This window comes from Hyaena hyaena, unplaced genomic scaffold (genome assembly GCF_003009895.1).
Source record: "Hyaena hyaena isolate Hyena2069 unplaced genomic scaffold, ASM300989v1 scaffold_658, whole genome shotgun sequence".
NCBI lineage: Eukaryota > Metazoa > Chordata > Mammalia > Carnivora > Hyaenidae > Hyaena > Hyaena hyaena.
Window position 1 is genome coordinate 950,880 of NW_024081288.1, and position 12,884 is coordinate 963,763.

The window sequence follows — 12,884 nt, forward strand, 5'->3', positions numbered from 1 at the left end:
TCTTCTATTCCCCTCTTTCTCAGCCCCTTCCCTGCAGGCAGAGACAGAGAATCTGAAGCGGGCTCCAGGCTCCGTGCTGACAGCAGAGAACTCGATTAAGGGCTTGAATTCAGGAACCATGAGATCATGACCTGAGCCGAAGTCGGAGGCTTAACTGACTGAGCCACCCAGGGGCCCTCAAAAAAGAATTTCTTAGATTAGATCTAAACACACAAACTGAACAAGGAAATATCATTTGATTCTTCTATTTTCAATGTAAAAATGTTCATTAATCAATATGTATCATTAAAAAATAACAATACAGGGGTGTCTGGGTGGCTCAGTCGGTTGAGCGTCCGACTTTGGCTCAGGTCATGATCTCACAACTCTTGAGTTCAAGCCCCACATCAGGCTCTGTGCTAACAGCTCAGAGCCTGAAGCCTGCTTTGGATTCTGTGTCTCCCTCTCTCTCTCTGTACCTCCCCTGCTCACTTTCTGTCTCTGAAAAATAAATGAAAACATTAAAAAAATAACAATACAATTTGCAGTGTGTTATTTGCAGTGAAACCAAGAACGGCGTAATCACCAGGAGATGTACTGAAAGAAATAAGGCACACCGCATAAGAACGCATACACTTTATTTACATAAAGTTTAAATACTTGTAGAAATACTCTAACTTCAGGGATTCATACATATTTTGTAAAAGTGTAAAAAAAAAAAAAAAAACACAGAAAAGCAGCAACTATGTGAGTTAAGTTTGTTCCTTGGAATGTGCCCCTGAGGCAGAGGTCCAGGAAGGGCTATGTGATCTCCCATGGAGTCGGCCCCTTGTGAGTCCCCCGGCCTGGCAGCCCCAGGTTCCTCAGGATTTTTGTCATGGGCTTCCCAGGAAGGCCCAGAGATGGACAGTGTGGAGCCCATGCTTTGCTCCTTTCTGTCCCCTCCGCCTTTCTCCCCATCCAGCACAGGACAACCACTTGTATCCTCGGGGCACCCTCTCCAGATCCAGACTTCGCAGGGAGCTCTTGAGCCTGTCTCCTCATTTCTTTCTTCATTTTTTTTAAATGTTTATTTATTTTTGAGAGAGACACAAAGCACAAGCGGGGGACGGGCAGAGAGAGCAGGAGGCACAGAATCTGAAACAGGCTCCAGGCTCCGAGCTGTCCGCACAGAGCCCGACACGGGGCTTGAACCCACGAACTGCGAGATCGTGACCTGAGCCAAAGTCAGACGCTTAACCGACTGAGTCACCCAGGTGCCCCCTGTCTCATTTCAAAATAACTGCCACATGCAGAAGAATGGAATTAGGTCCCTATCTTACACCATACATGAAAATCAACTCAAAATGGATTAAAGACTTACACATAACACCTGAGACTATAAAATTCCTCAAAGAAGACACAGGGGAGAAGCTCCTTGACATTGGCGTTGGCAACGATTTCTTAGGTTTGACACCAAAAGCACAGGAAACAAAAGCAAAAATAGACAAGTGGGACTACGTCAGACTGAAAAGCTTCCGCACAGCAAAGGAAACAATCAATAGAGGGAAAAGACAACTTGTGGAATCGGAGAAAATATGTGCAAACCATCTATCTGATAAGGGGTTAATATCCAAAATATGTAAGAATTTCCTACAACTCAATAGCCCAAGCCCCAAATAACCCAGTGTAAAGAAGACATACAAATGGCCAACAGGTGCACAAAAAGGTGCTAAACATCACTAATCATCAGGGAACTGCAAATCAAAAGCACAATAAGTTGTCACTTCACACCTGTTAGGATGACTATTTTTCGTAAGTTTGTTGCTGTTGTTGAAGAATTTCTACACCCAACGTGGGGCTCAAACTCATGACCCAAGATGAAGAGTCCCATACTCTTCCAACTGAGCCAGCCAGGCGCCTGTGTCAGGATGACTATTAAAATAATAATAATAACAACGAGTATTAGTGAGAATGTGGAGAAATTGGAACCCTGTGCACTGTTGGTGGGAATGTAAATTGGTGCAGCCACTGTGGAAAACAGTATGGACGCTCTCCTTAAAAAAAAAAAAAAAAAAAAAAACAATTTAAAATAGAACTACCATAGAACCCAGCAATTCCCCGTCTGGATATATATCCAAAAGAATTGAAATCAGGATCTTGAAGAGATTTCTGCACTATATACCATGTTCACTGCAGCATTATTTGTGATAGCCGAGTTATAGATACAACGTAAGTGCCCATCGACAGATGGAAGCATAAAAAAGAAGTGGTAAGTACATACAATGGAGTACTTATTCAGCCTTTGGAAAGAAGAAAATCCTGCCACTTGTGACTATGTGGATTCGCTGGAGGACGGAAGATGTTATGCTAGGTGAAACGAGCTGATCATGGAATGACAAAGACTGTATGACTACACTTAATATGAGGTATCTAAAATAGTCAAACTCATAGAAGCAGAGAGTGGTGGCCAGGGGCTGGGGTAGGGAGGAGGGGAGGAGAGAATGGAGAGGTGTTGCCTAATGGGTATAAATTGTCAGTTATGCAAGAGAAATAAGTTCTAGAGATCAGCTGTACAACATAGTGTCTGCAGCGGTAACTATATATACCATATATAGTTAACAAGGTATTGTACACTTTGAAATATATTAAGAATGTGGATCTCATGTTGATTGTTCTTATCACCAAGAGAAACACACACACACACACACAAAACACAAGGACATTTTGGGAGGTGATGGATATGTTTAGCATCTTGTTCGCAGTGATGGCATCATGGATGTACATAGGTCCAAACTCATCAAGATGTGCACACTGAATATGTGCAGTATTTTGTATATGAATTTTACCTCAATAAAGCTTTTTTTAAAAGAAAATACGGGTGGGGTGCCTGGGTGGCTCAGGCAGTTAAGGGTACTTCTGCTCACCTCACGGTCTCACCGGTTTGGGGGTGCGAGCCCTGCATCCGGGTCTCTGCTGTCAACGCAGAGCCCAGTTCGGATCCTCTGTCCTCCTCTCTCTCTCTCTCTCTCCCTCTCTCTCTCTCTCTCAAAAATAAACAGCACAAAAAAAGAAAAGAAAATATGGGTAATTATATGAGACTTCATGAGGTCTTAAAGGACAAGACTTTTATCTGCTGCCTACATGGTGGCTGGCACTCCAGAAGTAATCAGTACTGTCCTGCGTATTAATTAGGGGATAAGGGTTAACCCTCCCCCGTAGCTCCCTGAAGCCCCCGACGAGCCCCGCCCCTATCGCCAAGTTCACAAGCGGCTGCGCAGCCTGTCGGGCAGCACCAATGAGAGGCACACACGGACCTCAGGGGGCGGGAAATCGGGGAGGGCTGGGGCCGACCTGGAAGGGAGGGACTGCAGTGGGATGTGAAAAGCCCGCAGAGGTGCCCCACGAGAGGCGGGGAGAGAGGGGGAGATGCTGGCGGGGCGACGTGGCTCCACTGCAGGAGCAGGTTGGGGGGGGTTGTGCCTGGGCGATCCTGGGAGACCCGGGGGTGGGGTGCGGCAACACCTGCAGTGACTTGGCAGAATGCCAGCTCCCCACCGGGCCAAACAGGAAGGCACCAATCGCTGGATCCGGCAGTTGCTCGTGTCATCGCGTAACCTAACCCCACCCACGAGCAAACCAAGGAGTTTTTTGGTTCAACCCTCAGATCTTTCCCGAACCTTCCATCTCTGTCCGGGGTTGGCCAAATAAATGCAAGCTCACTCCCAGAGCCAAACCGTAGCTCCTTAGCGACCAATGCCAGGGTGAGTGGCGATGGGGAGCCGGTGGGGGCCTCAGGTGCTCCAAGAGGAGTATTTACTGTGACAGGCACATCTGACCTCGGCCTTCACACACCTTATATCGGAAAAAGGTGCGTTGGAGCCCCAGGGGGACAAGGGGGGGGTTATGTGCTAGCCCCCCTCAGTAGTGGCTTCTGAATACCACTCTCCACGAGAAGATTCAGGGCTCTTTGGAGAAATCGCTTTTCCTAGGGCCGAACAAGGGAAGTACAAGGTGAGCTTGGAACATCTTCTGCCAGAAAGTAAGGGAGTGCTCAGAGGATGATGGGGATATAGCAGAATGATACGGGGGGCAGCCTGAAGGGGCTCACACCGGGTCAAATCTGGACAATTTAAGCACCAAAAAGAAGGAATTTTAGGACTTCTAGTTCCTCCCAAGTTGGAGTAGCCCCATTCCCTCCAAACCCTCCCTCTTGCAACTAAAGACCCCGTGACACAACAGACAGGAAGTTCTGAAAGGTGGAAAGGAGACAAACTTCCTAGGGACCCCAGGGCTTGAGAAATAACAGAGCAGTGAATTTCCGTAAGTCTGGGCCTCAGGCTCTAGAAGCCTCCCATCCGGAAGGCCCGGATGAAAAATAAAAAGCTACAAGGAAAGCCTGTTCCCCTTAGCCCAAGGTGCCAGAAAACAGGTGGACTAGCAACAGGAAATGTTTTAGATGATACCAGCCCAGCAGGAGCCAGGTACCAATGGAAAATCCACCCCCACTCTCAGGAGCAGATTACACAAGGCAGTGAGAGAGGGGTCTAATCAGGATTCCAATTCTTAGCTCTCTGGTCAGCAGGGCCCAGCGAGCAGGTGAGCTTACAGTCCCACACAGAGATAAGGAGATGATGCAAGCCCTGCGCTTGCTGGGGACAGATTTCCTGCTGAGGGAGGAGAGGAGTTTCCACCCCCACCCACCTATTTCGGGGCAGTGTAAGTGCTTCACCTTTGCTGGGCACTTGAAAAGAATGTGTGTTCCTGTGGTGTTGGATGGGTCGCATCTCCCATGTATATGCTGAGTGTTTGTTTAGTAGTTTTATCAGTTGATAAGAGTGGGTGTTGGGGGCGCCTGGGTGGCTTAGTCGGTTAAGCGTCCGACTTCCGCTTAGGTCATGATCTCGTGGTTCGTGGGTTCGAGCCCCGCGTCGGGCTCTGTGCTGACTGCCAGCTCAGAGCCTGGAGCCTGTTTCAGAGTCTGTGACTCCCTCTCTCTGACCCTCCCCTGCTCACGCTGTCTCTCTCTCTCTCTCCTAGAAATAAATAAGACATTTAAAAATTAAAAAAAAAAAGAGTGGGTGTTGAAGTCCTCAGCTATTACAGCGCATCTGTTTATTTCTCCTTTCAGCTCCCTTAGGGTTTTTAAATATTATTGAATAGCATGCGTGGGTGGCTTAGTTGGTTGAGCCTCCCGCTGTTGATCTCAGCTCAGGTCTTGATCTCAGGGTTGTGGGTTCAGGCTCCTCCTCAGGCTCCACACTGGGCATGAAGCCTACTTAAAAAAATTATTGAAGGATAGTAGACATGCAGTGTTATATTAGTTGCAGGTGTACGACATTGTGATTTGACAATTCTCTGCATTACGCAGTGCCCATCATGCGTAGCTACTGTCTGCCACCATGTAACATTATTACAATACTGTTGACTCTCATCCCGATACTGTACTTTTTTCATTCCTATGACTTCTTTATTTTATAACTGGAAGTTTGTACCTCTTCATCACCTTCCCCTATTTCAGTCATCTCCCCAGAGCTCTTCCCCTCTGGCCACCACCAATTTGTTCTTTGCATTTATGAGTCTGTTTCTGTTTGTTGTTGTTTTGTTTATTTTTTTATTATTATTTTTTTTTTAGATTCCACATATAAATGAAATCATATGGTATTTGGTCTCTATTTGGCTATTTGGCATATTTCACTTAGCATAATACGCTTTGGTCCATCCATCTTGTTGTGAATGGCGAGATTTCATTCTTTTTAAAAGTTGTTTTAATGCTTATTTATTTTTGAGACAGAGCATGAGTGGGAGAGGGGCAGAGAGAGAGAGAGAGAGAAGGAGAGGGAGAGAGAGAGAATCCAAAGCAGGCCCAGGCTCCAAGATGTCAGCACAGAGCCTGACATAGGGCTTGAACTCACGACCGTGAGATTATGACCCGAGCCAAAGTTGAATGCTTAACCAACTGAGCCACCCAGGTGCCCCAGATTTCATTCTTTTTTATGGATGAGTAATATCCCATTGTGTGTATACTACATCTGCTTTGTCCATTCATCTGTGGGCCCGTACTTTGGTGACTTCCATATCTTGGCTCTTGTAAACAACGGTGCAATGAACATAGGGGTGCATGTATCTTTTTTTTTTTTAATTTTTTTAATTTATTATTTCTAGGAGAGAGAAAGAGAGAGACAGTGTGAGCAGGGGAGGGTCAGAGAGAGAGGGAGTCACAGACTGAAACAGGCTCCGGGCTCCGAGCTGGCAGTCAGCCCAGAGCCTGATGCGGGGCTCGAACCCACGAACCGCGAGATCATGACCCAAGCGAAAGTCAGATGCTTAACCGAATAAGCCACCCAAGCGCCCCTGCATGTATCTTTTTGAACCAGCATTTTGGTTTTTTTTGGGTAAATACACAGTAGTGGAATTACTGGATCATATGGTATTTCTATTTTTATATTTTAAAATAACCTCCATACTGTTCTCCATAGTGACTGCACCAATTTACGTTCCTACAAATAGTATATGGCAACATTCGTTATTTCTTGTGTTTTTGATACTAGCCCTTCTCACTGGTTTGCATATTAGTTTTTAGTTTATGTATTTTGAGGCTCTTTTGTTTGGTACCTGTACATTTAGGATTCTTATATCTTCCTGGTACACTGATCTTTTTATCATTATGCAATGTCCTTCTTTGTTTTTACTAAGGTGTTTTGTTGTTGTTTTGTTTTGTTTTTGCTCTGAAGTCTACTTTATCTGATATAGTGCTAAATATATGTGGAGAAAAGATTTAAGACAATTGTATTTAAAAAATGGGAAGGGCAAAAGAAGTGAGGTTTCTATACGTCATTCAAAGTAGCAAATGCTGATACCAATAGATAAGTTACATGATCTACTGGTTACCTAAGGCAACCACTAAGAAATCTATACATGGGGTGCCTGGGTGGCTCAATCGGTTGAGCTTTGGCTCAGGTCATGATCTCACGGTTTGTGGGTTCGAGCCCCGCATCGGGCTCTGTGCTGACAGCTAGCTCCGAGCTTGGAGCGTGTTTCAGATTCTGTATCTCCCTCTCTCTCTGACCTTCCCCTGCTCACACCGTCTCTCTCTCTCTCTCTCTCTCTCTCTCTCTTTCTCAGAAATAAATTTTAAAAAATTTAAAAATTTAAAAAAAGAAACTTATACAAACAGATGTACTTAAAGAAATCTGTAGGAAACTACACACTCAAAACACTATAAATAAATAAAGACGGAATCCTAAAACATCTTCAAGTACCCCACAGGAAAGTAAGAAAAGAGAAAGGAATAAGAAACAGAGAAAAGAAACAAAACAACACATTAGCGTAGCACACTTACACTCTAAAATATCAATAATGATCTTAAATGTAAGTGATCTAAATTCATCAATTAAGACACATTGGCAGAGTGGATTAAAAACATGACCAAATAACATGCTCGAAGGGCACTGGGGTGGCTCAGTCAATTAAGCTACCAACTCTTTTTTTTTTAAATAATTTATTGTCAAGTTGGTTTCCATATAACACCCAGTGCTCATCCCCACAAGTGCCTTCCTCCATGCCCATCACCCCCCTTCCCCTCTCCCCCACCCCCATCAGCCCTCAGCTACCAACTCTTGGTTTCAGCTCAAGTCATGATCTCATGGTTTGTGAGATTGAGCCCTGAGTCGAGCTCTGTGCTGACAGCTCACAGCTTGGAGCCTGCTTCAGATTCTGCGTGTCCCTCTCTCTCTCTGCCCCTCCCCTGCTCGTGCTCTGTCTCTATCTTTGAAAACTGAATAAACGTCGAAAGTGTTTTTTAAATTTTTTTCATTTTTTAAAAAATTTTATTTCTGAGAGAGAGACAGTGTGAACAGTGGAGGGTCAGAAAGAGAGGGAGACACAGTATCCGAAGACAGGCTCCAGGCTCTGAGCTAGCTGTCAGCACAGAGCCCGACACGGGGCTCTAACCCACGAACCGTGAGATCATGACCTGAGCCAAAGTCGGACGCTTAACCAACTGAGCCACCCAGGCACCCCTTAATATTTTTTTTTTGAGAAAGAGAGAGCATGAGCAGGGGAGGGGCAGAGAAAGAGACAGACAGACAGAGACAGAGAGACAGAATCTGAAGCAGAGTCCAGGCTCTGAGCAATCAGCACAGACCCCAACGTGGGGTTTGAACCCACGAACCGTGAGATCATGACCTGAGCTGAAGTCAGACACTTAACTGACTGAGCCACCCATGCTCCCCCCCCAAAAAATTTTAATGACTCTTATAGACTTAAGATGAAGGCAATGAAAGCCTTTTTCTCCCTTACCAACTTGGAGATTTTGATGCAAAAATAGCATGTATTTCCAGGTGCTGTGGCTTCCCCCTATTCAAGTAATGTCCTGGCACGGTTCTATTTTGGGTGGTGATTAGTTTAATTGCCTCTTCTATGGCATTTTCTTCCTCTACGTCTCACTGATTGTAAAACTGCAGATATTTAAAGGGTTCTGAGACTTTCCCTCGATTAAAAGGTTTTTTTAAATGTTTTATTTATTTTTGAGAGAAAGACAGAGACAGCCTGAGCAGGGGAGGGTCAGAGAGAGAAGGAGACACAGAATCCAAAGACAGGCTCCAGGCTCTGAGCTAGCTGTCAGCACAGAGCCTGACACGGGGCTCAAAGCCACGAACCATGAGATCATGACCTGAGCTGAAGTCAGACGCCTAACCGACTGAGCCACCCAGGTGCCCCGATTAAAAGTTTTCACTATTTTTTCTATATACTATTTTCCTGACAAATTCCAATACATTTCAAATATTTCTAGGGTATCTAGCACTTATTTGGGGAAAAAAACAAAAACTCATTATCTATCTTACTCCTTATGCCAAAAGAAAGTCCATCTGGATAGAAGCTTTAAATGCTAAAAAAAAAAGAAAAAGAAAAAGAAAACCAATGCAATACAAACCCAGACAAACCTAAAGGGAAAAAAAAGACATTGGGAATATTAAGTTAAAACAAAGGCAAATTTAAAAAAAAAAAACAACTCAGGCTTGAATCCAGGTTCATTTTTTTAAGTTTATTTATTTTGAGATAGAGAAAACACAAGTGGGGGAGGGGCAGAGAGAGAGGGAGAGAGAGAGAATTCCACTGTCAGCACAGAGCCCCTTGTGGGGCACGAATTCACAAGTTATGAGATCATGACCTGAGCCGAAGTTGGGTGCTTAACCGACTGAGCCACCGAGGCACGCTAGAGGTGAATATTTTTATAACTGACAAATCAGATGTCATGAAAGAAAAAAAACCTGACAAATTAAGCCTCCTAAAAATAGAATTGTGTATGCTTGTGAATATTTTGCTATTCATATACCAACAGAATTTTTTAAACAAAAATGAGTTCAGTGCGTGCTTATTGCTTTGCAATTTGTTTTTATTCACTTGGCAATAAAACAAAATGGATGTATAAGTATCTCATTATATTGAAATCGAGAATGTATTCTCTTTCATATTCTTCTCTTTTGTAAATCTCTTAACTGACTAGGTTATAGGAGAAGCACCTAATCCAATGGGTTTTGTGATATCCTCTGTTCTGACGTGTGGCTGGACATAAGTAGGTCTGGAAAAAAATGCTGAGTCACGGAATATATATTTTTTCACCACCCCCTGGTGGATCTGAATCTTAATATTTAAAAAAAATAGTAATTAAGATTCTGAAGACAATATAGCTATGAATGTTGGAAAATGACATCATTTAAAAAAAATTTTTTTTTAATGTTTATTTCTGAGAGAAAGAGACAGCGTGAGCAGGGGAGGGTCAGAGAGAGAGGGAGACACAGAATCTGAAGCAGGCTCCAGGCTCTGAGCTGTCAGCACAGAGCCCTATGCGGGGCTCAAACCCATGAACCGTGAGATCATGACCTGAGCCAAAGTCGGACGCTTAACTGACTGAGCCACCCAGGTGCCCCGAAAATGACATCATTTTTGACGAGGGAAAAAAAGACAATGTAGCTTAAATTAAAATCTTCTCACAGCCTGCAGCTCACTGAGGTCACACTGGAAACGTGCCGAGTGTGACCTTCCTTGAGGAACTCAGGGCTGCCTTAGTGCCTTAATGTTTATGTTTTATTAAAAACTAAAAGTAACCTTATCTTAACAGCTGAAAGTCTTGCATCAAAATTCCTTAGAAACTCACTTGATCTCTCTTCCCTCTCCTTCCACAAACTCAAAAGTATACCATCGGTCACTCCTCACAAGCCCAGTGCAAGCTCTTTCTGCCCACGGGGTCCTGTCCCTGTGATTTCATAAAATCACTTTTTGCACCATAAACGGCTCAAGAATTCTTTCTCAGCCATTTGCTCATGAACACCGCTTTAAATTTCGTCAGTTTTGCTTCCCAGAGCGATGATAAAGATGTACCATTTTAGTTATTAACTTTACAAAATAGGGGCGCCTGGGTAGCTCAGTCAGTTGAGTGTCCAGCTCCTGATTTTGGCTCAGTCTGGATCCCAGGGTCGTGGGTTCGAGCCCCGCATCGAGCTCTGTGCCGACAGCTCGGAGCCTGAAGCCTGTTTTGGATTCTGTGTCTCCCTCTCTCTCTGCCCCTCCCCCCCTCACACTCTGTCACTCTCAAAAATAAATTAAAAACAACAACAACAACAACAACAAGATAAGAAATTTTCCCTTACACCCTCCATGGTCTGTTTCCTTCCAGAAAATTCCCTGGACGGGATTTTGCACATAGCCCGGTAGAGGGCCTTGTGTTCTGAGCCACAAGCAGGCATCCGTACAAGACATTGCAGACACCGGTTAGGAAATCAGGAATGAGGGCTTCTAACCTCCCACACTCCACCCACAGGGCTATCAGTTTCCATTTACAGCTGTTCAGCCAACAACAGATGGTGTCTAGCTTCCTTTTAATCAAGGAGGCAGAAGAAATGGTTTCTAAGAATAACTAGCAGCTTGGGAAAATATCCCATTATGTGAATTACCATGCAAGTATTTTACATTGCAGCTTTTATTCCCCTAAGATTCTTAGTCTCATTTTAAAATGTATTCGGAAGATATATAGGCATGTAATATTACTGCTTAGGAGAAATACATTAAAAAGGAATACATCACAATGGTAAAGGATGGTTATTACTGAAGAGACTATGGCTGATTCTGCCACATTCTTTTATTTTCCTGATTTTAATGGTAGCACACATATTTTGTTTTGAATATCCCATTTTCAAAAAGAAAATACAGAAGAATGTAAAAAAGACAAGAGACAGGAAGTAAACATATGGTTATCAAAAAGATTCCAAACATTTAGACCCACTTTTTAAAATATGTACTAAAAGCATTTTTAGAGAAGTATAAAATAATGTAGGGGCACCTCGATGGCTCAATCAGTTAATTGTCCGACTTCGGCTCAGGTCGTGATCTCTCAGATTCTGTCTCCCTCTCTCTCTCCCCTTCCCCTGCTCATGCTCTGTCTCTCTCAAAAATAAACAAACATTAAATTTTTTAAAAAATAATGTACATGAGAATGACCCATTTAGCCTTTACCTAACTGGTCATTTTTATCCTTTCAGTGAAAAAGTGGAAGAATCGACTTGAGTGAAGAAGATACGGATCACTTTTCCAGAGACAAATTTTATCTTGATTGCAAAGAGAAGGAAAAACACTGATGACTTTCTGTCACCAAGTATATTTTGAAGTAAAAGATCATTTACTTATTTAATCCACAAGTATTTAGAGATTCCTTTTATGTACCAGGCACTTTTCATTCCATAAACTCCCTCCCTACCCCTCCCACCCCCAAAACGTTTGCCGGCCTAATCTAGATCACAAGCCCTTCTTATTAGGAAACTAGCACTGTTACAATTTTCACTCCCTCTGGGTAGATCTTCTACGTCCCCATCCCCAGCTGTCACTTGGCTAAGGTCCCTTCATTCCTTAGTTCCTCAACTGTTCTTCACGGAGAACTTCTCCCCACCACAGCTGGGTTCTGCCCGTTGGGCATTCGCATCCTCAGGACCCCTGGATGGACGTCTACATCAGACTCTTTGCCAATGACAGGTCTTCTGCTTAATTGTGGGAACCAGGAAGGAAGGGCAGGAAACCCCTGAGCCAAATCTGCTGACATGTCCCATGTATGCGTAAGTGGACTGCACTTAGGGCTTAAGTAGGTTTGTAGGCATTCTCTTGTTCCAAGATGGTATTTCCTCTCTCCCACCATATTTTATTTTACATTTTTAAATGTTAATTTCAAAATGATTTTATTTATTCATTTTTTAAATGTTTTATTTATTTTTGAGACAGAGAGAGAGAGAGAGAATGCAAGCAGGCGAGGGGCAGAGAGGGAAACAGAGGATCTGAAGCAGGCTCTGCAATGAGAGCTGAGAGCCAGATGTGGGACTCGAACTCACGATGAGTCATGACCCAAGCCGAAGTCGGAAGCTTAATCAACTGAGCCACCCAGGTGCCCCTGTTTTGAAATGATTTTAAATTTAACAGAAAACTTGCAAGAATAGTACAGAGACATTTTTATGAGTAGGATATTTTGTAGACTCGAACTCCCCCCATCCATTTAGTATTCATTGATTATTCTTGCCTAAATCAAGAATGATTGAAAGTGGAGATTTTCTTTCTTTTTTAAAGTGTTTATTTATTTATTTTGGCGGGGGGAGAGAGAGAGAGAGAGCACGTGCAAGCAGCAGAGGGGCAGAGAAAGAGGGATACAGAGAATCTGAAGCGGGCTCCAGGCTCTGAGGTGTCAGCACAGAGCCTGATGCAGGGCTCGAACTCACGAACCGCGAGATCATGACCTGAGCCGAAGTTGGATGCTTAACCAATTGAGCCACCCAGGCACACCTGAAAGTGGTGATTTTCTAACTCTGTCAATTTTTTTCTACATTTAATAATTGTATTCTACTGTAAGGCACCTGGTATAGATTAAAAAGTTTGCATAGTCCTAA

The 12,884-nt window shown here is 43.7% G+C and overlaps 1 long non-coding RNA gene across 1 annotated transcript; it reads left to right on the forward strand.

The window, feature by feature from the left end:
• Positions 1-3,633: 3,633 nt before the first annotated feature.
• On the forward strand, positions 3,634-12,265 carry LOC120219886. The gene is made up of 4 exons (XR_005525417.1): positions 3,634-3,829; positions 11,499-11,623; positions 11,908-12,065; positions 12,229-12,265. It is a non-coding gene; the product is annotated as an uncharacterized LOC120219886 (long non-coding RNA).
• The last annotated feature ends 619 nt before the right edge of the window (positions 12,266-12,884 follow it).